At 36.2% G+C, this 26,559-nt stretch overlaps 1 long non-coding RNA gene across 3 annotated transcripts; it reads right to left on the minus strand.

The window, feature by feature from the left end:
- Nucleotides 1-17,504: 17,504 nt before the first annotated feature.
- Nucleotides 17,505-24,167, minus strand: LOC127868245 (uncharacterized). 3 transcript variants are annotated; one of them, XR_008044013.1, is made up of 4 exons: nt 23,787-24,167; nt 22,960-23,071; nt 19,633-19,713; nt 17,505-18,086 (listed from the first exon to the last, which is right to left on the minus strand). It is a non-coding gene; the product is annotated as an uncharacterized LOC127868245 (long non-coding RNA). The 3 variants fall into 3 exon arrangements; XR_008044011.1 differs by having other exon boundaries at nt 23,650-24,167; XR_008044012.1 differs by having other exon boundaries at nt 23,660-24,166.
- Between the last annotated feature and the right edge of the window lie 2,392 nt (nt 24,168-26,559).

Raw genomic sequence — 26,559 nt, forward strand, 5'->3', positions numbered from 1 at the left:
ATTGCCCAAACTGTACAAAACAGCACAATACAGCACAATACAAACCAACATAAACACAACATATGAATAAAGCTGGGGTCACCGCCTTGGAACGGTCAATGCAAAGCATTGGGGGTTTAAACCTGGTTATAGAGCGCTCAACCTCACACTTGGCCCAGCAATATTCATAATACATTTAAGTGTAAATAAAATTTAACGTCATAGCATTGTAACTCAAATTAAACAATAATAAAAGGGAATTAAAACGCATTTAATTTAATTACTATTTTATTACTCAATTGCATTGAAGATACAAGAGTAAGTCAAAAAGCGAAACTGCAAAGCGAAATTCCGATGCGCAATCATGAAATAAATATCGCAATTTGGCATCGTAATTCCGTGACCTCGTTTCGTGTTTTCAGTGCATTCCTTTATCTGTTTTAAGGGTGACAATTCGGGAAAAAAGCTCCGGTATCACCAATAAACTTAAAATAGAAAATAACGTAAGCAGCTTCTCTCGGATCTTAAATTAATCCGACACGTGTCCGAAATACATGTATTACGAATCGACGGAATAATTCAAAAACACGTGAAACCATCTTTTTATTTTCTCCGCTTTCTAATCCTCGTCATTATAATCAGCAGCAATAGAAGTGGCGTTATGACCATAGCGTGTGTTATAATGATCACCATCATCATCATAGAAATAATCACAAATGTTTATCTTTATCATCAGTCATCATCATCAGTCTTTCTCATTATTATAATCTTAATAACCGCCATTTTCATCTCTGGCATATACCAATTTCAACGACAAATACACTTGTTTGTTAAATCAAGCGCCAATCACGAGTTTACAAACACCGTGCTCTGAACGTTATTCTACTTAGTCTGTGTGCATTACATTTTTTGGGTACCCACATGTTGTGTTGCTGATGACATAAATGTGCAGAGGTTAATGAAATAATGAGCATTTTAATTCACAAAGCATCATTTTTTTATTATGCAACGCCATGTGTTTTAATGCCGCGCATACATATACATATATAAATTGGATACACGTGATAAGGTGTTTCGGAGAGTTGTATGACATTGTTGAATGAAAGAAATTGTAGAAACATGCACGACGCCATTTTTAATATAAATATACACACTCATTCTTAACTATAAATTCACGTCTGAACAGCTTATCAAATTGAATAATGTAATGCATTCATCCATGCCAAAGATTAAAGATTTAAAATATACACATATACACGCAAGTTTAATGGTTAACACAACGATTTACGGGTGCTCCATATAACGACCAAATATCAGTTGCTATGTATTAAAATTTCGTGGCCATACTTGAACATCGAGGTAACCATGGTTTAGGAACGATACTGAGAATGCTCCCTACATAAAGAGAAATTATGCTAATTTTCTAATGCTACACGTTTTTCATGGTGGGAAATCCGTTCGGTAATTTCTTGACTTTGTTGTACGAAAAGAAGTTCTTGTAGGAAGCCGCCTTGTTGCACCCGTACACGAGCATCTTGTCGAGCTTTGGTGATCAACGCATGTCACGAGTCTCCGTCCTATGCCACGTGACGCTGAGTTGACTGCAGCACTCGGAACCCTGAAATGCCCGTTCCAAACACTGTTAAGTTTGTATTTAATAGGGCAGGGTAGAGCAACAGTATACTATTATAATTAAACCAGTGCCACCAAATAATCATTTGGGGAATAGGGTTTTCAACAATTGATTATGAAAAATAGCGTGATTTCATTCTTGAAATAGGGTGAAATGAGTTATAAAAATGAATACCTCAAAATCATTGCTGCTTTACTTCTGTTGAAGCTGCACACTTGTATTGATTAAATAAAACTGTAAACTATTATAATAAACTTTAATAAACTGATGTTTCATAACATTTTTAATCCTGGAAACTGTCCATAATATAAACATAAAAAAACGATGTTAACTGACATATTTGTAACAGTCAAACATATAGACTGATATTTTGGCGCAACAATCGCGGACGTCTTTCGACCACTTTTAGACATTTTATTTCGCATCGTAATAGAAACTAAAAGTACAGAGGCTTTAAAAATACATAGACACTCATCGAAAGATTAAGTCAAATTAAAAAGGCAGACGCTTTATTTGACTTTGAAATCTAGTCCTCAGAGCGTTTGAATAACTTTGACTGTTTTCCTTCTCCGTCATCCAGGCGCTTGCTGAATGAAACTGTCGCCGCGTTACAATAATAATTCCAAATAGGAAATACCTAAAATGGGCAAAGCATTTTCGATCGAGCTATTGTATTGTACGCATTAAATTAGAAGAATTTGCGTAAATATCAATTTGGTTGCGTGTTCAATATGCATGATATTGTATTTCTTTGCGTTTTTAAATATTTTAATATGTTGTAAGATGCAGATACCCAGCTTATCTGGGGCACTGTAAACGCAGCGTTGCTGCGATTATATTTCCTTATTTATTATAAAATGTGGGACGTAGATGTACGATAAACAGAAAAACAGATTACTGCCTAAAAGTTGTGAAATATATGAGACTCGGCACGAGTAAAATAAGGGCCTATTTTTATTATATACTACAAAGCAGGCAGTTACCTTTTATTTCCTATAAATATTCTTGCTGGTTGCCAAATTTATACATAAACGGTCACATGATTTTCCGTTTTAGGGGCATACATTTAGCCGAATCTCCCTTAACAAAAAGTGTACATTCTTCATTCACATAAAAAGAAAATTTAAATAAAAAACAACGTTTTTTAAAGTATTTTATTGCTTAAAACAATAATTAATATGCACTCATCGCATTTTAAAATCCTGGCATGCATTTACTGAATTAAATTATGATGGATACGTTCAGAGACGTAAATAACACTACGTCTCTGATACGTTATATATAACAATACATGTGATATAAGCGAAGGCCATTTTATTCCAAACTTACTTTCGCATCAGTTGCATCGAACGCTTAAGAATTATTTAGGCACTCCGGAGTCCGTTTCCGTGGGAAAATGTACTTTGAATATTGTATGTGATTTTTTTCAATCGCACTTATAATAAATATGTATTAACATCTAACATTATAAAAAAATAATGCAACACGTGGGATAGGGTATTACTGTCATAAATCCTGACACTGACGTTTCACTTTACATTTGTACAATACATTTTATGTTGTATTCACATTTTCTGAACGAAATCTTGTATTTTTACACTCTTGATTTGCACGTGTCTAAATGTGTCGTCTACAAGCTTTACGCCTTATGCTGACGCTTGTGACGTAATGTGGCTACCAAACACGAAATCTGACATAGTTCGAACTCATCCACATCTATGTTTCAACTCGCGATGTCGACACTTTCCCAAGAAGTTAGATCACCGGCCTAATAAACACTTAAGGGTAGTTTACTTTGAAATCTGAATTCTTTCGGATACGAATACAAATTTAAGAGTTAAAATCTTAAAATGTAGTTTTATCTTGATCCATTAGGAATTATAATTTTACGCATATAATAATACAACGCAACTTGATATATTGAGTGACAAGTTAAGTTGTTTCTATAAGAGAACATGAAACATTGTATATTATTCCAATGGGACCATTTGATGTATTTATAATACCTGGAATCCTTAAAGTTCACTATTACCAGCCTGTATTCCAGGTGTTTATTGAAATCTGACTGGATCTAATACATTAACTGATATCTGACCTGTAATTTAGAATTCACAAGGCCAGGGCCGGGTTGCTCACAGCACCGTTAAGATAACATTAACGTTAAGCTTAATCTCCGTTAAGTACCCTAACGCAGCGTATTTTTTTCAGCCGTTAACTTCATGTTGCTGAAACAGTTTTAACGCTGACGTTTATTAACGCAGCGTTAAGACTTTTACGTCAGTGTTATATCACACAATCCATTCCAAATTTCAACTTCCTGTTCCTGTTATCCAAAATGGCCTCCAACACAGCAGACAATTCTTTTCCTGAAATAAAAAGAAAAAAAACGCAATGTAAATTTTAGTACGATTTAAACTTTCAAGTTGGAAGAACTTGTAAAAGAGGAGAACATTTTTGCAATAATTACTTATAAGTTGTCAAATACTTTGAGTTTCAAAACGAAACAGGAAACATGGCTAAAGAAAGCAGAAGAGATTTATTCACAAGGGGTTGCAATGAAAAGTGCTGATGAATGTAGAACAAGTGGCAAAACTTAAAAAGGGAATGTAAGACCTCTGTTACTCAGAAAAAGCTTGAAAGGAAGAAAACGAGTGAAGGGACCGTACCAGAGGCTGCTATGGCCAACGAACAGCATGTCATAAGTTCTGAAGTTTATAAAGATTCAGCATCATTCAATGTTATAAAAGAAGGAACGGGCGGCGAAGAAGCCATTTTGAAACCTACTGTTTTATTGTGCTTTAGACCTCAATTAAAGATAACGGCAAAAACTGCCGTTAAACTGGCCGTTAAAAGCCAGCGTTATTTTGAGCAACCCAATGTTAAAGCTAATGCTGATTTTAACAGGCAAGTTTAATGATTATTTAAATATACTTATTGACAAAAAAGTATGTATTTTTTATTTAACGCCACGTTCAAAATGTTTCCGTTAAATGAAACATCGATTGCAGTCTCACAATTGATCAGAGTGCATATAGCAAAATGAAAAAACGATGGCATAAATAAAATACCAGGTCAATGTTGAAATCAGGTAAGTATATTTTCTCGTCACTAAATCCTTAACTACTCGACAGGGCTCGTGTATATGTTTAACCGATACTTACTATATAAACGTATCTGTAATCAGCAATAACCGGTATTGTCTTAAACCTTCTAAATTTCGCTGTGATGAAGTGGATATGTCTGCCTAGCCACTGACATATGATGGCTTTGATCACCGCTTTCGCAGCTTTCCTTACATCTCCCCAAAAGACACCAAGTTCTGTTTTTTTTTTCAATGAAATGTGCCATATAGCTTCCCAATAAGCCCTAGGCTTTCGATGCAATCGAGCAACAATAAGGTTAAAACAAAACAAGGGTTTATACTAAATTTCGTCGTGATTGAGAGGTATGTCGTCCACAAGAGCATGTTTACATGTATGCTGGACCCCGACATAATTTCAGTGGCCAATAACGGTGTGGGAACTACACGACATCATATAAGATCGCTATTGTGTCCCCGCCTGGATCAAATACCACGTGCAGTCATTTGCGCAGTCTGTTCAGAAGCTACCCTGTCCGTCAATAAGACAACCTCGCTCGATTGTATACCGGACAAGGTGGTCCTGACTATTCTGCGTGGCTGCACTCAGTATAATTGTGTATGCTGTTAAAAACATAAGGTATCAAAACCTAAGGCACGGATCACGTTATTGTTTAAATTTTTACACAAGTCCTGGACTTCTTCAAGTATTAAGTTTTGTTTAAGTCAAGCCTTACCAAATGAGTACACCAATAACCTTTTCAACTTGCAACCGTCGTGACTGTAAATTTTTGTAATACACATTCTTTGGCTGCAATTTTGAAAGTCCTGTGATCTAAACTGAAAGTATATTTCCGTAAATTCAATCCTTATAATTGAAACTGAGAAATCCCCTTTTCTTACCTCTGTTGGAGAAAATGAAGTAAACTCTGATAACGACAATGAATATGAGTAGGAACGAGATGATCTCGTATTTCGAAATGCTCTTGGTAGCGCTCTTCATCTTCAAATCTCGTCTGATGTGAGAATTAGCGATATTCAAGATGGCGGACGATTGGAAATAGCAACGATTTCGAAACAGGTGTTCGTCAAATTGTCTTCTCTTCTTTTTTGTTTCGCTTGTTCTGGTTTGAAATATTCACTGTTTTGTGCTTTTTAAAACTTTATAATAAGATATCTTCTCTGTCTTTTGAGATTATTGCGAAATTCAAAATGGAGTCAGATGGACTGGAACCGATATCCCATGTTTAAGCCTTTCTAAAAATGTTATGAAATGTTCCCTGTTGTGATGGACGGCTAGAAATTGTGATGGTGTTCGCGCCTGATATCACATATATTTGTTTCTGTTGACTTTTTCACGTTGATTTAAGATGATCGCGATTCGTAATTGTAAGGTTCAAGTCAATTGCATATTTTCTTCTGTTGTACTGTCTACGTATGGTGGATACATGTTTGTTTATACCACAGTTATTCGAGAATTTCGGGATATTCTTTGTTAAGTATTGTGTGTGTGTGTATTTCCATGCTTATTTGGTCCCTCCGAGCCAGAGGTGAGGACCCGGAGTGTGTCCCAGCACTCCTTCCTAATCAGATTTTAGACTCACGAAAGTTGGGACGATTTGTGAATGATAGCTGCAATTTCAAGCTATTTATTGTTTTACTACAAGATTTTTATTTTTTGAGGTGGTCTTGTGCTGTAAGGGGGTAACCGGAGTACCCGAAGGAAACCCCACCTATCCGGTATGGTGACCACCAACCACACTCACATGCGCCGGGAACGGGAATCGAACCCCGGTCGCCTAGGTGAGAACCGAGCGTGCGAACCACTGCGCTAGCCGGACAACACTCCTTTGTTAAGTATTTATTTTGCAGCGGTTATATCTTCGTTTCAGGCGTTTTCAAAACTGAAAAATTTTATGCATCGGAACATGATTATATAGCAGCTCGATTTAATCAGTGTTTCATCTCCTGGGCTTCGCTTTAAATCATGCTGACATCACATTTATGCCAATCGGCATAAATATACGCGGACAATTTCTGATACGGAACTTTTAAAGGAGCATGTCGATAGGAGGTCAAAATAATTTGCTAAATATAAGCTTATTTACGTGCTACTGAGTTTGCCGGAGATTGTTCGTTTAATGAACATGAGTTTAAAAAATATCAGTCCAAAGCAAACTTAATGCCGTGAAAGGAAGAAGACAGACAGACGGACACAGCGGCCACTATATTTCCCTCCCCTCTTTCGGGAAATATAAAAACACAACAGCATTCGCCGCACTTTCCCCAATGTCTTGGTCTAAAGCAAATATCAAATATAAAATTAAAGTCATGTGCTCTCGATAATTCTAATAAGCTCCAAATGCGATTTTATCAAGTTTATCAATTTCGCTCCTCGTTTTTTTGGACAATAAGCGTCCGAGTGAAGGAGATCTGACGTGCTTTCGGGGTCGTCCAGATGTTTGGTGCTACGTGGTTACGTGGTTACGTGGTTACGATGGGATTGTTGCTAGGCACTGACGGCACGTGACCGAGAAACAGCAGTATATAGTCAACGGTATCACAGAGTTGGGTTTCGAACTTCTGCATTCGTCTGAAAAAATGTGTGTTGTATGAGGGGGTTACAATTTTTTATCATTAGTCAAACCTTATTTAGATTTAAAGTCTAATTGATCAATGGTAAAAAATGTTCCCTTTGTTGTTGTAATGTTGTATGTGTTTGATTTTTTACGAAATTGTTTTATTGTAGTTCGGTAGCAATACGCTAGTATGTCCTGAAGAATACTGTTATTGTACCCTTATTCATACATAATAAACTGCGACCTACGTATATTGTATTAAGCATATTTTGTTTCTAAAAAAATGTATTAATGACATCTGTGAAAAAGAGGATTTAATTTATGACAGGGCATGTAGTCACGTTGAAATATTCATAACAATCAGAGTGTCCATTTATACTCATTTAGACTCGTCTGAACGTAATTTCTTGGGTTTTCCAAAAATTACTGTTTCGTGGACAAGTGAATTGATTTATTTCTGACTTTGGAAAAAAACGAAGGATTTGCGTCGGTCATTTTCGGAGGTGTTTGTTTTAAATTCGTGGATCGATCGAAAAACGAAATCATCGAACATTAATGTCCCACTTATAATAATGCTTTTTCAGTATGATATTTCGCTTACATTTGTGACCGCATCCTGTTTTGATACGCAAAAAAATCATATCATCGTGTCACGTCATCCGGATCTATCAGATTCTCTCTTATTCAAATGTGAAAAACATATCCCATTCTTCACTGAACAAACCGATCTGTGAAAATATAGTGTACAGACCAAAATTGGCGCGTTTTACCGTAATGATTTACAGTTTACTTACATTGATAGAACATTCAGCTTCCGGTAAATTTCATCCCAATATTCTGACGTCATTTCCGGTTACGATGCAATCACACATCCGGTTTCGTCGGACACCGATATTACTGCGGAGGAAAAGATATAACATGTCAAAGCGCTGACTGCAGTATATCACATGTATACATTTACTCATTTAATAAATCCTCGCATTGGGAAAACTGGGCTTAAAAACATGTGCGTACATTGGCATCCCAAATTATCCTGTGCAGTTCGCACAGGCTAATCGGGAATACAACTTTCCGCTTGTATTGAATTTTTCAAATAAAAGAAAGGCTCTTCTAAACGAAAATCTAGTTTAGTCGGTAGGTGTCGTCCTTGATAAGCATGCGAAGACTGCATACTATATGGGGGTACACTTTACGCATATACATTATAAGCATTAAGCCCATTTTAATCAGAACGATACTCATTTAAATGATAACGAAACCAGAAGATATCCTTGCTAATAAACAAGAGAAAAAGGGTAACAATGAGCATCATGCCCATAATTGATTGTTGACCTCTTAAGTGTTAACAAGACTTGCACGCTACGTTGTCAACATCTGCGATACATCTATACCGAAAATTAACCTTTGACATATGTGTGTGACATTGACCATGTCGATAGGGAGACGTGTGTTACGAGAGACATGGTTTGCCCCATGTTAAACATTGCTGGTAAGTTATTCTGATAATGTTATGCTGAATGAACCGCTCTCAGTACCGATAATCTCTAACCAACACATGCAAACACACAAAGCTCGCATTGTGCTAGATTAATCGAGCTTTCAACAAGCGTGTTCGATATATATTTGGTATTTCAACTTCATTAATTTCAATGAAAAGGAAACAGCTGGAAAGAATCAATCAAGTCATTGCTGCATTTATCTCCCTTATATACGATCGAAGACAAATACGGACATTTTCAGTCTTACCAGACGTGAAAGGTTTTCCAGTTATTACATAGAAATTAAGCTCGTTGTACACACCTGTCATTCATACTTTTAATATGTAATATGCATTTAAAAACAGCATAACAAATGCAACAAAACAATTGATGGTAAAAAGAACCAATACGATTGGTATGGTGATTTCTCAGACCGCACCGCTTGAAAATAAGTATCATTTGTAATGTAAAAAAGTAGCTTATTGATACATAAATATATCATGAATACAATCGACGAATTAAGAAACTTATTTGACAGTGACAGTGTCCCTCGTTTTTTAAGATTTCATAGGTATCAACAATAAGTTTCTAATAGATTGACACATTCATGTCCGACCAGATTAGGTATCAACAGTAAGTTTCTAATAGATTGACACATTCCTGTCTGACCAGATTAATTGAGTGTTTTTTACCAAGCTGATATTAAAATCGTAATTCGTGTAAAACACCTGAAAAGCTTAGTCTTAGAAGTGACAAATGCGTTAAATCCACGTGTCATACGTTAATATGTGGAAGTTTTAATAATTACGGTATGTTTCAGAAACGGCCTGCCGGACTTACGCAAAACACAGACAACCCGATGGGCAGACATCAACGGTGAATCCTGTATACACTGTGGGTGTTTAGTAGGATATACTGGTTAGATTTGACTTTTCGAAAATATATTTTAATGACTAAAAAGTCAAATAGGATGAAATCGATAGGGTCAATCAGGGCCGGTAATAAAATAAACTGCAACAATTTTTCCAAAATATTGCTTTAGTATTAAACACATTTGCATTTCACAGAACAGTATTGTATTTTTTGCGCATGCGCGGATGTGATTTCTGGTAGATCCGGAGTCTCAAACTATCGGCAGCAGTATACGACGATAACGAGACTTAAAAAATATAAAGGTTTATACCGTCAATAGAAGCGTATAATTCTTAAATAAACATTAATATTGTAACAATGGATAGATTAAAGTGAAATACTGTTGCATTAAGTTGATGGACGGCCATATTATTATTGCTGCAGCATTTGCGGGAAACTGTGGATGCACGTGTCGACTGTTGGAGCACGTGGCAATTTTAACAAACAGAACACTGCCTTTCTTAATTACAAATAGGACAGAATGTTTTTAAACAAATAGACATTTCAATAGCTCATGAAGAATGCATTTGCGTTAGGTGTCGTCTCATATTAGACTGTGCGGTCCGCTGATATGATTTTTTGCTCAAATGTATTTTTCCGTAGCGAAAATCCAGTTGAGTAGACATGTGGCGTCCATAAAATCTGTGTTGACAGCACAGGCTAATCCGAGGCGACACAAAACGCATTAAACCCATTTTTTTCGACAGCGAGGCTGGTAACTTTTTGTGATCTTTTATAAGGGAACTTTCCCAACCTTGGTTGCTTCTATCCACGAACTCTACGTCGATATCACTAGACGCTTGTTCCGGTGAAATGTCGATCGCCCAAGACGCTTGGTCGTCATCTGGGTCAGACGACGGGGCGCCGTCTTACGGCGAGCTTTTCTACGGAAGCCGGATCTACCGGTCGTGAGGTCTGAATAGTTTGACAAATAATATGCACGGTTTTGTTTCCGGTAGTGGTAGAAACAATAAGATAAGAATTGGTTGTTAGCCTAATAAGACCCTTGTCATATATTACTTTTATTTAAGTTCAACATTTTTTTTTGGTTTTGTGTGTGTCACAAACAATTAATTGAGGCATTTATATAAATAGGCGACTATAAAAAAGAACAAAAGTGTGACAAATAAATATAGACCAACTGGCACTTAGGAAATCAGTTAATACACCGTGTGGTCATTTATCTTGTGGAAAGTGATTTACTGCCATACAAATATACCAGCACAAATGACACAAAATCAAAAACAACAAATAATGGCATTTTTAAGTATGCAAAACTAGTAAACCCACTCACCGGCGTCATAGACATGGCGTCTGCCTTTTGATTGCATGTGCGGTCTCTTCTGGCGGATAAATTTGAGTGTTTCTTCGTCCATCTTCATCTGCCGTTGGGTTTCCGTCAACACACCCTGTATGTCCCAAATAGTATTTGCTTTAAAAAAGAACAACGAGTACTATTTTCTGTATCCTGTTCTGGATCATATCGGAGTTCTACTGAAATCAGATCACAGTTCTCAAGAAGTGATCATATAGTTATTTTATTAACTGATCATGACATATTTTATATGAACTTCCGGGTATTACAAAATATAAATTAGGTATCAGATTTGGGCAGTTATACTCAAAGTTTGAAAGTGGTTTTATTTGTTCATTACATATTTAAGCATTAAATACCTACTTTTAAGTAATGTTTCGCACTTCATTTGTTAAATGATCTGCCAAAAATCTGCTATAGTCTGCTCAAAGTAAAAGGTGTTGGTCTTTGACTGATTTCTAGTTAACATAGAGATTTTATAGTTTTTGGCACCAATGTTTTTCACTATTTAAGCCATAAGAAAACGGACACAGTATAAATTAGATGCAAGTGTGTAGCTTAATGTGTGCTTTGACTATGTAACAAGGCAACACCACACTCACCCGTTTCAGGTTGAATGTATCCTGTATCTTTCCCATAAATTCCTGTGCAAACTCCGGGTACGTATAAAGCGTCTCTTTCAGTACAGACAGCTCGATCTTGTTGATATCGCAGTAGGTCAGGGCGCGAACAAAGTACAGAGACTTCCGACTGTTGGTCAGGTCTTGAACGTCCCCTCCGAAAAAGGCGTCCTTACCTAAAGTGAGAATTAATCATCATCATCATCATCATCATCATCATCATCATCATCATCATCATCATCATCATCATCATCATCATCATCATCATCATCACCACCATCATCATCATCATCACCATCATCACGCAAGGATTCATATTGTGATAACAAAGCTTTGAGAGGAGTGGGTAACACATTAAGTGAGTTTTCAATACATGTCCGGAAACAATTAGGAGGAATAAACCAATAAAGAAAATTTTAAAGCGTAAAAGGGTGTAACCGCTGCGGAGAGTTTGTAACCAATATGGTATGTAACCGCAAACCCTTGGGAATGTAAAGTTGGCTAGATTCTTGGAATAAGAACGCCATGTATACTCTCTGGAAGGCGGGGCAGTTGTAAAGCAGATTCCGATTGAGATGAAGGCAGATATCCACCTGCAGACACTCCGGAAAACTCTTTGAAACCTGTATGAACAAAACCATATGTTTGCCTGTTTGTTATTCGAAAATTAATATTTTATGAAAAAAAAACATATGTTCAGAATTTTAACACGCTTACTGTAAGTAAAGATACATTTTACAATAAATTATAGACATAACGTTGCTTATCAACCAATTAAGATTTAAGTAAATAGGATTTAACAATCTGCAAGTGCAATTTTAAAATTCTCATTTATTTTCCTAATCCTCAAAAATATTTAACAATTTTAGAGATACATGCGCCGAAACAGACCACTAAGAACTAAAGAATACTATGGAAAGCCAAAGGGGACCCCCGCTAAAATACATATACTTATATAGTAAATATCGGGATTTTCATTTTTCGCGGAACTTTCACTTTCCGCGAAAAACCACGGCCAGCATAGCCATAAAATACTACATACAAATCGAAATCTAAAAAGCGCGAAACTTTCATATATTTTCCGTCGGAACAATTATCTTTCAACCCTGGAGAGAATGCGGGCTCAAATAATCGCGCGGATCCTAAATATTATCTACTCTGTACAAATAGTAGTGTATAAAATCGCGCGGACCTTATCCACAAAGCGCGGAACACAAATATCTTCCGCGAAAATTAAGCATTGAATTACTGTACAAATCTCGGGTTGCTATGTAAATTGCGGGTTGCTAATGAAAAATCGCGCGGAAGATTCATTACTCCGCGCGATTTTCAATAGCATTGAATTACTGCACGAAATTCGGGTTGCTATGTGGTTACGCGATAAAATTTGATTGGTTCCGACACCTAGAAAGAACCTATCAAAACTCGCGTCTTATCCAGCATTCATGCAGTCATCATGATGACGGTTGTTTCACATTAACACAAAAAATTTTAAGGGCGAAAGAGTGATCAATTTTGATGACATTAGCAATGAGGTTAGTATTTAACATACATGAATTTTAATGCAATTAAAACAGCTCAAGAGTATCGAGTGTTGTTTTCACGGTTTGTCTATATGCAAACGTCTCTGATTAAACATAAACACCCGCAAAAACACGTCATAATCATATGTCGGCAAATAATGAAATATAGTGTTTGTGTGTAAGAAACATCTTCCCTTAAGCTCAGTTAGTAGAGAGCCAAGTTATTGTTATGGCAGTCGTATGCTCTAGTCCAGCGCCGTATACATCTTCAATTAAAAAGAAAAAGAACAAGGCTTTACAGGCAATTCATCCCAAAGGCAACTCGTACCTTGGTCAACTCGTACCCATTTTTAGCTCGGCGTTTTCGGAGAAAACCCGAGGTATTGTCATAGCCAGCTCGTCGTCCGCCGTAGGCGTCGTGCTAAAACCTTAGCATTGGCTCTAAAATCAAAGTGCTCCACCTACAACTTTGAAATTTCATATGTAGATGCACCTTGATGAGTTCTACACGCCACAGCCATTTTTGGATCACTAGGTCAAAGTCACTGTGACCTCTAATATAAAACTTTAACATAGGCTCTAAAATCAAAGTGCTTCCACCTACAACTTTGAAACTTCATATGTAGATGCACCTTGATGAGTTCTACACGCCACACCCATTTTTGGGTCATTAGGTCAAAGGTCAAGGTCACTGTGACCTCTACTATAAAACTTTAACATTGGCTCTAAAATAAAGTGCTTCCACCTACAACTTTGAAACTTCATATGTAGATGCATGTTGATTTGTTCAACACGCCACACCCATTTTGGGGTCACTAGGTCAAGGTCATTGTGACCTCTAAAAAAAAATCTGACAAGCACCTGTAGCAGAGCGTGGCATCCGTTATGCGGTGCTCTTGTTGTCAACTCGTTCTTCATTCAAACTATTCAACTTGTTTCATTTGTCTTATTTTGTCACAATTGTAAAATTCTTGAGAGACATCAACCACAAGTGTCAATTTTCATCAACACTTTCGCTGCTTATACATATCTGCAGCAGACAACTTGCGTGAGCAATGCTTAGATAATTTAAGTTGAAACATCAAGAGGAAAATAAAAATTGTTTGGGTAGGTACAAGTTGACTAAAAAACAGGTACGAGTTGACCACAATGGGTAGGTGTTTACCACGGAACAATTTGACCGGCATGCAGAACAAGATTATTGATTATTATATTTAACTGTCACACAAATCTGAAAGATAACACAATGTATTACAAACACAATGACTGTCAAGACATTCTAAACTCTTACAGTTAACATATAACAGGTGTACACATCTGATATACTGACCAAATTAAATAACTCAAGATTCACACCAGATACGACACAGTTTCAAAACTTAACATTTTGTCTGCATGCCACGCCAATTTAGTCCAAAAATTTTGATTCAACCAGTGAATTCTGAGCTATATTTCTTAAAGCAGAATGCACATTATGTCTAAAAAGTGTTTTTCGGCTAATTTCTGTTATGAACTATCTTCACACAAAGCATCTGGTAAACCTTCAGATATTAATAGCAGAATGCAAATAATAAGTATAATGTCCTGTATTGTAGAAGAAATACATGTAGTAAAATAATATGATAGTATGAAACATGGTTTTTGTATTTTATAGCTGTAGCAGTGTTCCCAACTTGAACATCATCTTCTGTGTACATATCTGGGGCAGAACCAGCTTGCCCATCTGACATCTATTGTGGACAACCGAGTCAGAGCCAGCTTGCACGTCATCTGTTGTGGACATCCGTGTTAGAGCCAGCTTGCACGTCCTCTATTGTGGACATCGGTGTTAGTGCTAGCTTGCACGTCATCTGTTGTGAACATCCGTGTAAGAGCCAGCTTGCACGTCATCTCTTTTGGACATCAGTGTTAGAGCCAGCTTGCACATCCTCTGTTGTGGACATCCGTGTAAGTGCTAGCTTGCACGTAATCTGTTGTGGACATCTGTGTTAGAGCCAGCTTGCACGTCATATGTTTAGGACATCAGTCAGAGATAGCTTGCATGTTATTTACTTGTGGACATTAGTCAGAGCCAGCAAGGACAATCTCTGTTGTGGATATCTGTCTTAGAGCTTGCACGTCATCGGATGTTCACATCCTTGTAATAACCAGCTTGCACATCAACTGATGTGGAAATCTGAGTCAGAGCCAGCTTGCACATCATCCGTTGTGGACATCTCTTTATGATTCTACTCTTTGCTTAGATTGACACTGTGACTTTAGTGTAATATGTTACAACCTTAAGCTATTCCTATTGTTGAATAAAAATATTGTGTCATTAAAATATATTTTGTTGGATAATTTGTATGTTGAGTTGTATTGTTTGGTCATTGCAAAGTATCAAGTTATTTTAAGACAAGAACAAGATGTGTTTGTGAAACACAATGTCCCCCTATATGACGTTTGACCTTGTAGAATGACCTTAACCTTGACCCTTCACCACTCAAAATGTGCAGCTCCATGAGATACACATGCATTTCAAATATAAAATTGCTAGCTTCAATATTGCAGAAGTGACATTACATGAGCAATTTTGACCCATATATTTGACCTTGAAGGATGACCTTGACCTTGACCTTTCATCACTAAAAATGTGCAGCTCCATGAGATACACATGCATGCCAAATATCAAGTTGCTATCTTCAATATTGCAAAAGTATTCATAAAATTAGCAATTTGGGCCACATATATTTGACCTCTGACCTTGAAGGATGACCTTGACCTTTCACCACTCAAAATGTGCAGCTCCATCAGATACACATGCATGCCAAATATCAAGTTGCTATCTTCAATATTGAAAAAGTACTCATAAAATGAGCGATTTTGGCCACATATATTTGACATCTGACCTTGAAGGATGACCTTGACCTTTCACCACTCAAAATGTGCAGCTCTATGAGATACACATGCATGCCAAATATCAAGTTGCTATCTTGAATATTGAAATACTGCAAAAGTGTACATTAAATGAGCGATTTTGACCCATATATTTGACCTTCAAGGATGACCTTGACCTTTCACCACTCAAAATGTGCAGCTCCATGAGATACATATGCATGCCAAATATCAAGTTGCTATCTTCAATATTGCAAAAGTTATTGCAAATGTTAAAGTTGGCGCAAACCAACCAACCAACCAACAGACCAACAGACAGGGCAAAAACAATATGTCCCTCACTACTATAGTGGGGGACATAAAAAGCTCATCTTTCATCATGTATTTATATTAAAATTCTTGAATGTTAGTGAAGGTACAGTTCATATAATTAAAAGCAATTGTAATATGATTGCTTGTGTTTTATTGCACAGTGAATACCATCTTGTCTTAATGCTGACATATAGAACGGAGAAATAGTAAACTGTCGTTTTTATATGCAATGGGATTGTATATCAAGACTTGTATGTTCAGATGAAAAAATTGCCATAATTTTTCTCTTTATATTTTATTCCTGCTAAATGGTTGATGCAATAAAGTTAAGTCTTTAATGACTTGTGTTTCTTGTAATATTATTTGTAAGCAAATTTGGCTGTAGTATTAGATGCATGCTGTACAAGATACTGTAGATCAACATTATATTGTTTGAGTATGAATAGATAATTCAAGGTGCACAGCCATTAATTTTGCCATCCACCATCTCCGATTTTGGTTAGACAGTTGCAAGTTACTTGCATAAGTATGAAGTCTTAAAATAACTTAAGTATAATTGCTGTTGTGTTATTATTAACCTTTTCCTGCTTTGAGGAAATTTTAAATTTTCTAAATGCAAACATCATAAAACCAGAACAGCCTGCAAGTAACTCACAATCTGTTCAGGTTTTATGCTGTTTGCTGCTCATCAGTATCCATGGGTTGGAAACAAAGCCTTTAAAACTTTAATATAGTAAGAAAGGTCTTAAATTAAATTTATTCTCGAATGTGTCTTAGTGCGTTTTTGAGTGGAACAGGGTTAAATGTCTCATTTTGTTTTTGATTAAGCTTTTTATTGCAAATTCATTAAACATAAATTGGTAACCTTGGGTATCCAAAAGGAATCCAAATTTTACTAGCCATAGACTTTCCAAAATGCAATTGTTTCTGAGAAGTATTTTTCTCTAGAAGGTTGCAAAACTCCTAAGCAATTCCTTTTTGGGCTAATGGTAGGGCTTATGCGTGTAACACCCATTGACACATTATTAAATATACATTGAAAGGTCATTGTTCACAAAACAGATCATGATATAACATGATGCAGCATTTTGTACTATATCAAATTAAATGTTGCTGAAAACAGTAGAATATTCAAAGTATGGACATTTTATTCTGTTAATAATGCTATCTTTCTAACATTACAAATCAATAAATCATGCTTAACAATAGCAGAACTCTTTTGACTTTTAATTATCTTTTCCAGTCTTTAAATCTTTACAAAATTCATTGTCCCACTAACACCATCCTATAAAACAGGTTATGGCTTCCAATTGTTAATCAACTATAAAGCATGAACAAAGGCACAAATATTGCAGTATCTTTTGCAAATGATACAAATGTCCATGGCCTCGATACGGAACAAAAAGCAAGATTTCTTGTCAGGCGGTAAGCTGAATCCTCAAGAACATTAAAAAAATGTCCATTTAATGCGCCACTGGGCCGTTCCTATTTAAATGGGCATCATGCACAGAACTTGGCCAACCAGGTCATATGTCCAAACATTTCAAGTTACTGTCACAGACTGCTTGAAGAACTAAACTGCTGATAAACAAGGACCTATGCTCAGATGTTGAAGCAGGACATGCACTGTGGGTTCCATCAACAGTCCAATCATTCTACATCATTCATGAAATCCATAGGCAATGATCTTCAGCTCATGACGAGATTCTGGAAATCTGATGTACTGCTCCATCATTGCTGACAAGACTCTACATGTTGAAATAACTGTGTTATGTTGAGTCCCTGAAATACAAAAGTATAATTCATGCTAGAGTTAAGCCATATTAATTATGCTTGATTGCATTTAAAGCTTTAGGCTTATTAAGAAATTCTAGAGTCCGTTTTCTAAGAATAATCAGTACTTTGTATATATGAAGATAAAAAGACCACTAATAAACAGGGTTGAACCCAAAATGTTCCCATCACTAGGTGAACACCATATCCACTACGCCAGCCTGACAAAGTAAATGAAGTGAAGCTTCTAAGTTATGTCTCATTTGATTGTTAACAAGAGCACCGCCCTGCGGGTTCAGACCTCTCATCTATTTTTTTTTAAGTTGAAGGGACCTATCTCAATACTTCAATCACAAAGGAGGGAGAGGTGGGGTGGAGAAGGGTGTATAGTGTGGTGGTGTGGTCATTTATAACACTATCTTTCAAAAATGAAAAAATGATAACAATAAATATTTGTGTTTTTTAGCCATGTTTAAATAAAATGGGCGGGGGGTATAGTGTGAGGGTTTGGTCATTCATTAGATGATCTTTCAAAATGAAAAAAAAGTACTTTTTTCTTTTGGGGGGGGGGGGGGTGGGGGATGGTTTGGGTGGAGTCTATTGTGGTATGTCAGATAAGAGTTGCTTTGTAACGCTTGTAAAGAAGTTATGGAAATTTTAGCAAAATTTAATAATTTCACCTTGAGAGTCATGGTCATTCAAAGGTCAAGGTAAAATTCAACTTGCCAGCTACAGTAACTTATGATAGCATGACAGTATTTGAAGTTTGAAAGCAATAGCCTTGATACTTGAGAAGTAAAGTAGATCAAAACACAAAATTTAACCATATATTCAAAGTTACTAAGTAAGAAAAGGACCATAATTCTGTCAAAATGACAACCAGAGTTATTCAACTTGTCCTGTACTGTCCCCTTATGATAATTTGCGAGTGTTCCAAGTATGAAAGCAATATCTATGATACTTTAGGAGTAAAGTGGACAAAAACACAAAACTTAACCAAAGTGTCAATTTTCTAATAATAAAAAGGGCACATAATACTTTCAAAATGCCAGTCAGAGTTACATAACTTTGTCTGCACAGTCCCTTTATGATAGTAAGTGTTGCAAGTATGAAAGCAATAGCTATGATACTAAAGGATTAAAATGGACCTAAACACAAAACTTAACCAAATTTTCACTTTTCTAAGTATAAAAAGGGCACATAATTATGTCAAAATGCACGCCAGAGTTATCTAACTTTGCCTGCCCAGTCCCCTCATGGTAGTAAGTAAATGTACTAAGTTTTATACTTGATACTTTATGACAAAAGTGGACCTAAACACAAAATTTAACCGGACGCCGACGCCAAGGTGATGACAATAGCTCATAATTTTTTTTCAAAAAAATAGATGAGCTAATAAATAAAATGTAACAGATTGCACACTTGATTACACGATTTTTCATTAATACTCCTTTGGCTTTTTATTTACATATGAAGGCTAGGGCCACTTTCTGCGAGCCTTACAAAAAAACTAACCATATTTGCAATTGTCAAGCCTCCTTCACATAAAATTTACCTTTGCTTATTCCAATATCCTTTTTCCAACAGACATTGTGCGCTCACGTACCATACATGGTGCCACAGTTTCACAGAATTCCTACAAAACAAGGGCTGTTTGTAAAACATGCATGCCCCCCATATGGGTTCTCCGTTGTAGTGACAGCCATTGTGTGAATATGTTTTTTGTCACTGTGACCTTGACCTTTGACCTAGTGACCTGAAAATCAATAGGGGTCATCTGCCAGCCATTATCAATCTACCTACAAAGTTTCATGATCCTAGGCCTAAGCGTTCTTGAGTTCTCATCGGGAAACCATTTTACTATTTCGGATCACTGTGACCTTGACCTTTGACCTAGTGACCTGAAAATCATTAGGGGTCATCTGCCAGCCATTATCAATCTACCTACGAAGTTTCATGATCCTAGGCCTAAGCATTCTTGAGTTCTCATCCGGAAACCATTTTACTATTTAGGATCACTGTGACCTTGACCTTTGACCTAGTGACCTCAAAATCAATAGGGGTCATTTGAGAGTCATGATCAATGTACCTATGAAGTTTCATGATCCCAGCCCCAAGCGTTATCATCCGTAAACCACCTGGTGGACGGACCGACCGACAGACAGACAGACCAACATGTGCAAAGCAATATACCCCCTCTTCTTCGAAGGGGGGCATAATAAATGAAGTATACATTTACAACTCAAATTTCTTTTAAAAGAATGTGTAGGTAACTCAATTCCCTATATATTACTTTATTGTTATAAAATAAATTTCTTAATATTTAAACAGACATTTAACAAAAATTAACTTGATTCATCAAATTAATCATAATCGAATAATAGACCAGTTTCACAATATGAACACCAATACTATTTTAAGATATCAATCATATCACCTGACGCGTCGAATTGCAGAACGAGGCTGAACGTGTAACTGCATTTTCTTTTGCTATGCAAATTGCGTTGAATATCAAGATTTTAATGCGAACTGACACTGGTTACAATTAAGTCAAACATATGCATACAGACAACCATCACATGTCATGCTGTGTTAAGTCAATAAATTAATAAGTAATTCTTATATAAAAATTATAATACCTAAATAATAATTCAAGGACATAATATTTAATACTATTAGTGTATATTAATAAATTATATTTAATCTTTATAAATAACACGAGATGTGTTCATCAGAAACACAATGCCCCCCTACTGCGCTGCTTAAAAAAAAAGTTATTATTTTTTTTTACCTTTGACCTTGAAGGATGACCTTGACCTTGAACTTCCACCACTCAAAATGTGCAGCTTTATGAGATACACATGCATGCCAAATATCAAGTTGCTATCTTCAATATTGCAAAAGTAATGGCCAACGTAAAAGTTTTTTTTCGGTCGGACGGACAGACTGACATACTGACTGACTGACAGTTCAACTGCTATATGCCACCCTACCGGGGGCATAAAAATACGAGTTACCCATAAGCATCAGAGTAAATGTGGTCTGAAGACTAAACATCGATTATTGCACAAATCGAAGTCATAAATTAGCAGTATACAATACAAAGTATTATAAGACTACAATTCTCAAAGGTATGGATGTATTAGTGTGTGAACTATTTCATAAATCATAGAACATGTAAGAGTTGAATCAAGCATAAGACAAAGTCCTATAAAATAGAAGAAAATGACACTAATGTTTATATTATATTTAAAATATATAGGTATAAAGCACTTTATAATTATGATAAAACTGGCTAATATCTATAAAGTATTTAGTTTCTGACAATCTGTTTGGACAGATGACTTTCAATGTTGACAATATCTTTTATGTTCAATAAAAGCAACAATTGAGAATTTGGCGTTAAATTATTCCAAGAAACAGCTACGCAATGCTACAACCACGAGAAGGCATGGTCACATGGAGGTGTCATTAATTGTGTTAAATGACCAGATATCTGCAACCTGTGGATTATGACATCACGTTGTTATTTAGTATTTGTCTGCACAGTATCTGATCATAACGAGGTTATGGGTTTGTGGTGAATACAGGGGCATTTAAACGCAAGATCTATCAATAAACAAAATAATTGATTGATCGCCCAAATAATGCGCAAACAAAGAGTGTCAGATAATCCAATAAGTGTTAGACTGTCAATTTACACACACAAAGAATTGAAAGCCATACTTGGAGTGTCAGAATTTGTGCAAAAAAAATGAATACAAACAAGTACTTTAATCAAGAAAATGTATTTCATATATTGGCACTTAAAATGGAAAGTATATATTAAGTAATCAACGGCTGATTCTGACGAAGTCAACTTGTGTTGGCAATATCATTAAATCGCTGAATGATCAAAAGCAGAGCGATATTGCGACGCACTATTAGAAATCTCTACACATTAAGCCTCATTCTCGAATTCTGCAAATCATTTGACTACACGCTATTTGCTTATTGTGAAAAGGGTCTATTCACTTATAAATATTTTAAAGAAGTAGATTTTCCATCACTACAGCAGCTGCACTTTCTTAAAGTAACAATCACGCTCAAAAATATCGAATATTTCGTTAAATAAAGCTAACCCAAAAAAAATCAATGTTCCTTTTAGAAAAATGCAAAATTTCAACGTTAGATGTTGTCTGGTAGAATTGATTTAACGAGATACAAAATGCTCGTTTTTATTTTTTTGTGGCCACAAATAATTCCATTTATATCTACCGTGAAATATCCGAACATTTACGGGCGAACACGAGATTGGATACGGTAAGCGTCGTAAGCATGACGTAGCTCTCATGAATAATCATTCTGTGAAATCAAAATGAATTCTGGGTAACTGGAACTTAGCGAATGCGAAAATGGCTTGTATAAATTATGCAAATGAACGCAACCCGAATGAATCCGATCCTGACTCGAAAGCGAAAGTAGATTACATCGTGGAACGATATTTAGATATTTAGATGCTTTAAACTTGCCGAATGCTTGTAATATAACGTTTTTACATCAATGTTACTTGTGTTTAGGGTCTTCCTATTGTAATAAACCATCGTATGGTACTACTTGTTGTCGAATGTTTTTATATAGCATAATATAGTAGCCGTATGTATCGGTGAGCGTGATAGTGACTTTAAAGGAAGTTTGGGAGTAAAATAGATCTACTCCAAGTTTTTGTCACAAAAAAACTTCCAACATACAACACTTTCAAGTGGAGAATTAGCCGCATTTAGTGGATGATTTAGAAACATGATTAATTAAAATTATAAGTAATAGCTATTGAAAAGTTAAGTTATCCAGTTATTCTTGCTGCAATGTGGATAAGAATAATACAAACCAATAGCTGACAAACCTGATATCAGTGATATGTTGACCTTTGAAGTTGAAATTGAGACCTGAAATCTGTCTGTATAGAGAGGCACAATTTGTTTGGCATATCTTCAACCATTACTGGCAACACACACCTACAAAATTTATATATAAATTATATTAAAACATAAATTTATTAATAATTTTATTTATTAATTTATGACGAAATGTTTTAATCTAGGTCAGCTATAACGAAACTAAAAACGGATTAAAAACAATACCTTAATTCCTTATTTTAATTAATAGGTTGAAAACAAAAATAAATGTATTAATATATTGACGTTCAACTGAACGAATACAAGACACAAGTACATTACATTACAATAAGTTATTATTTCAGTCGCATTCGGAGAAAACTGGGCTTAGTGCATGTGCGTAAAGTGTCATCCCAGATTAGCCTGTGCAGTTCGCACAGGCTAATCAGGGACGACACTTTCCACATAAACTTGATTTTCGGTAAGGAGGGACTTCCTTGAAATTAAAAATACCATAAAAGCGGAAAGTGTAATCCCTGATTAGCATGTGCGGACTGCACAGGCTAATCTGCGATGACACTTTACGCACATGCATTAAGCCCAGTTTTCTCAGAACGCGGCTCATTTAATTAACAATTGTCAACATTATGCATATTATCGGATAGTTTTACACAATATTAAAAAGTACAAATAAAAACCTGGTAATACATGTAAATGATCGTATGCAATAAAGTTATTGATCCCAATCTGATCTATTTCCGAATTATCTGCGAATCCATCGAGTAGAAACAATAACCATGAAATTCGCTCCGCCATCTTGAAACGTTATACTTACTGAACGCACTGATTGTGTTGCATTTGTTACAAAGTATCTGATTGGTTATTTCTAAGTATCGGATCCAATCAAATTTTTCGGGTAACTAGGGATTCTAACACCTAACAACCCGAGATTTGTACAGTAATTCAATGCTTAATTTTCGCGGACGATATTTGTGTTCCGCGCTTTTTGGATCTGGTATTTACTGGATTTTCTCTCTTTAATAGAAACCTTAAAATAGCATTCTACAATCTCCGCGCGATTTTAAACACTACTATTTGTACAGAGTAGATAAATAAGGTTCCGCGCGATTAATTGAGCCCGCTTTTTCTACAGGGTTGAAAAATAATTGCTCCGACGGAAAATATATGAAAGTTCCGCGCTTTTTAGATTTCGATTTGTATGTAGTGTTTTATGGCCATGCTAGCATTGGTTTTTCGCGGAAAGTGAAAGTTCCGCGAAAAATGACAATCCCGATATTTACTATATAAGTATATGTATTTTAGCGGGGGTCCCCTTTGGCTTTCCATAGAATACATATGAGGCAAATTTAGAGGGGTTTATACCACGTCTGGCTATTAGGGTTGGACATCCTATATGAGGACATTTAAAGGAACATCACCACCGCTTACTCGAAGTTTTAAATTAGCATTATGGGGTGGGCGGTTTTAAAATTCGCACGCTAAGACATTTTTTTCGGAGTGGGCGGAGGTAAATTGTAAATACTCCGCCCTCTAATCCCCACACAACTAAACGACCTCTCTGCACTTATAAATCATTTCTTTTTAAAAATAGTAAGCTCCCAATACTGTGTTCATGTCGATTCCATTGGTATACGCCGACGTATGCTTGGAGCTCTGTTGTAGACGCGAAGCGAAGTTTTTGGGCAGATTGTAAAAGTTGATAAACTCTTTGATGTTCTGGGTTTTATAATGGTATTCGTCCGATCCCAGATACACTCTCATCATAATCGAGCTACCGTTGCCAAAGATAGCGGCGCTGAGAAGAGCTGTTATGAGAGGCGAAAATAGTGTTTATAAAAAATATCGTTTCCAAATAAAGTATTTCAAAGATTTTTTTTTTGAAAATAGTGTTCCGAGAAATAGTGTTTCTAAGGAGCTAAGCCACTTAATATTTTTGCAGGTTCTGATTCAGATAGGCATCGTATTGGGCAAAATATAAAAATAAGATTAACACGTGCCTAACAAAAGAACTTTTATTTTGTTAAATAAAATACATTACAAAAAGCACTAAAACTGAAAATAATGTAGTCATTAAGTAAATTTGGCCGCCGCGGAACGCACGCTTAAAGTTTTAGCATGCTGTTGATTTTGAACAAATGGTAAAATTGAAGACAATTATGACACAATATGTGTATGATTTATGACTTGTTAATAACACAATACTATTGTTGATGGCATGTAACAAATATGTGATTCAACGAGTTTGTTTCCTAACATAGACGTTAGCCGGTTTGAATTAAAGCAATATACAAAGATGACGTCACATTAGTAAATGTAATGTTCTACTGTATACCATATAATAATAAAATGATCTTTAAATGTATGAACCATTCTGTGACGAAAAATGATATTTTTCTCAGATGAAATATATAATGCGAATAAAAAAAATCTACATTAAAAATGAGCTAGGCTCTGCGTAAACGGGGTTTAGTGAATTCGCGCTTTTCTACTTAACTGGGTGTTCGCTTAAAAGAGACTTTCTTTAAAAGGAAAAATATCAAGAAAGCGTCAAAAGTTGTTTCCCAGATCAGCGTGTGCAGTCCGATTGCATTAAGCTCCATATTCCCAGAACAAGGCTGAAAGGTAAATATGAATCAAATAGAATCTTACACCCATGCAACATAGCAAAAATGGAGAATATCTTCTCGGCGTTGGTGTTTGAGGAGACGTTGCCGATCCCAAAACTGGTGAGGGAGGTGAACGTAAAGTACAGCGCCTTTATGTAGTACGTCTTGACGCTGGGGCCGCTGCCAGTGACGTTAGCGACGTACGGCTCGTGGATATTGGTCGCAAGCTTTTCTAGCCAACCTGCGACAAACCGCAAATGTGAGAGCGACCGAAACATGTACACGGACAATTACATGTACTTAATGAGAGCAACCGCAAATGTTTACAACTTTCCCAAAGAAAAAAATAAAAACGACCACCAATGTTCAAAAGGATATGAAAAAAAACTTGGCATAATGCATGTGCGTAAAGTGTCGTCCAGGTTAGCCTGTGCAGTCCGCACAGACTAATCAGGAACGACACTTTCCGCTTTGATGGCATTTTTTTGTTTAAAGGAAGTCTCTTTTGACCGAAAATCTAGTTTAAGCGGAAAGTGTCGTCCCTGATTAGCCTGTGCGGACTGCACAGGCTAACCTGGACGACACTTTACGCACATGCATTATGCCAAGTTTTTACCAAAAAAAGACACATTTGATCCACGCTCTGAGCATACGATTTTAATGTATGTGCTTAACGTACCGTCCCAGATTAGCCTGTATAGTCCGCACAGGCTGATAGAAGATGTGCTTAACGTACCGTCCCAGATAAGCCTGTGAAGTCCGCACAGGCTGATAGGAGACAACTTGTTTCACTGTTATTGTATTCTTCGTTTAGAGAAAGTCTCTTGTGAGCGAAAATCCAGTTTAGGCGGAAAGTTTTGTCCTGTAAACGAAACATGTTATAAAAGCGGAAAGTGTCGTTCCTGATTATCCTGTGCGCATTGCACGGGCTGATCTGGGACGACACTTTAAGCACTTTCATTAAACTCCCTTTTCACAGAT

This window comes from Dreissena polymorpha, chromosome 2 (genome assembly GCF_020536995.1).
Source record: "Dreissena polymorpha isolate Duluth1 chromosome 2, UMN_Dpol_1.0, whole genome shotgun sequence".
Lineage (NCBI taxonomy): Eukaryota > Metazoa > Mollusca > Bivalvia > Myida > Dreissenidae > Dreissena > Dreissena polymorpha.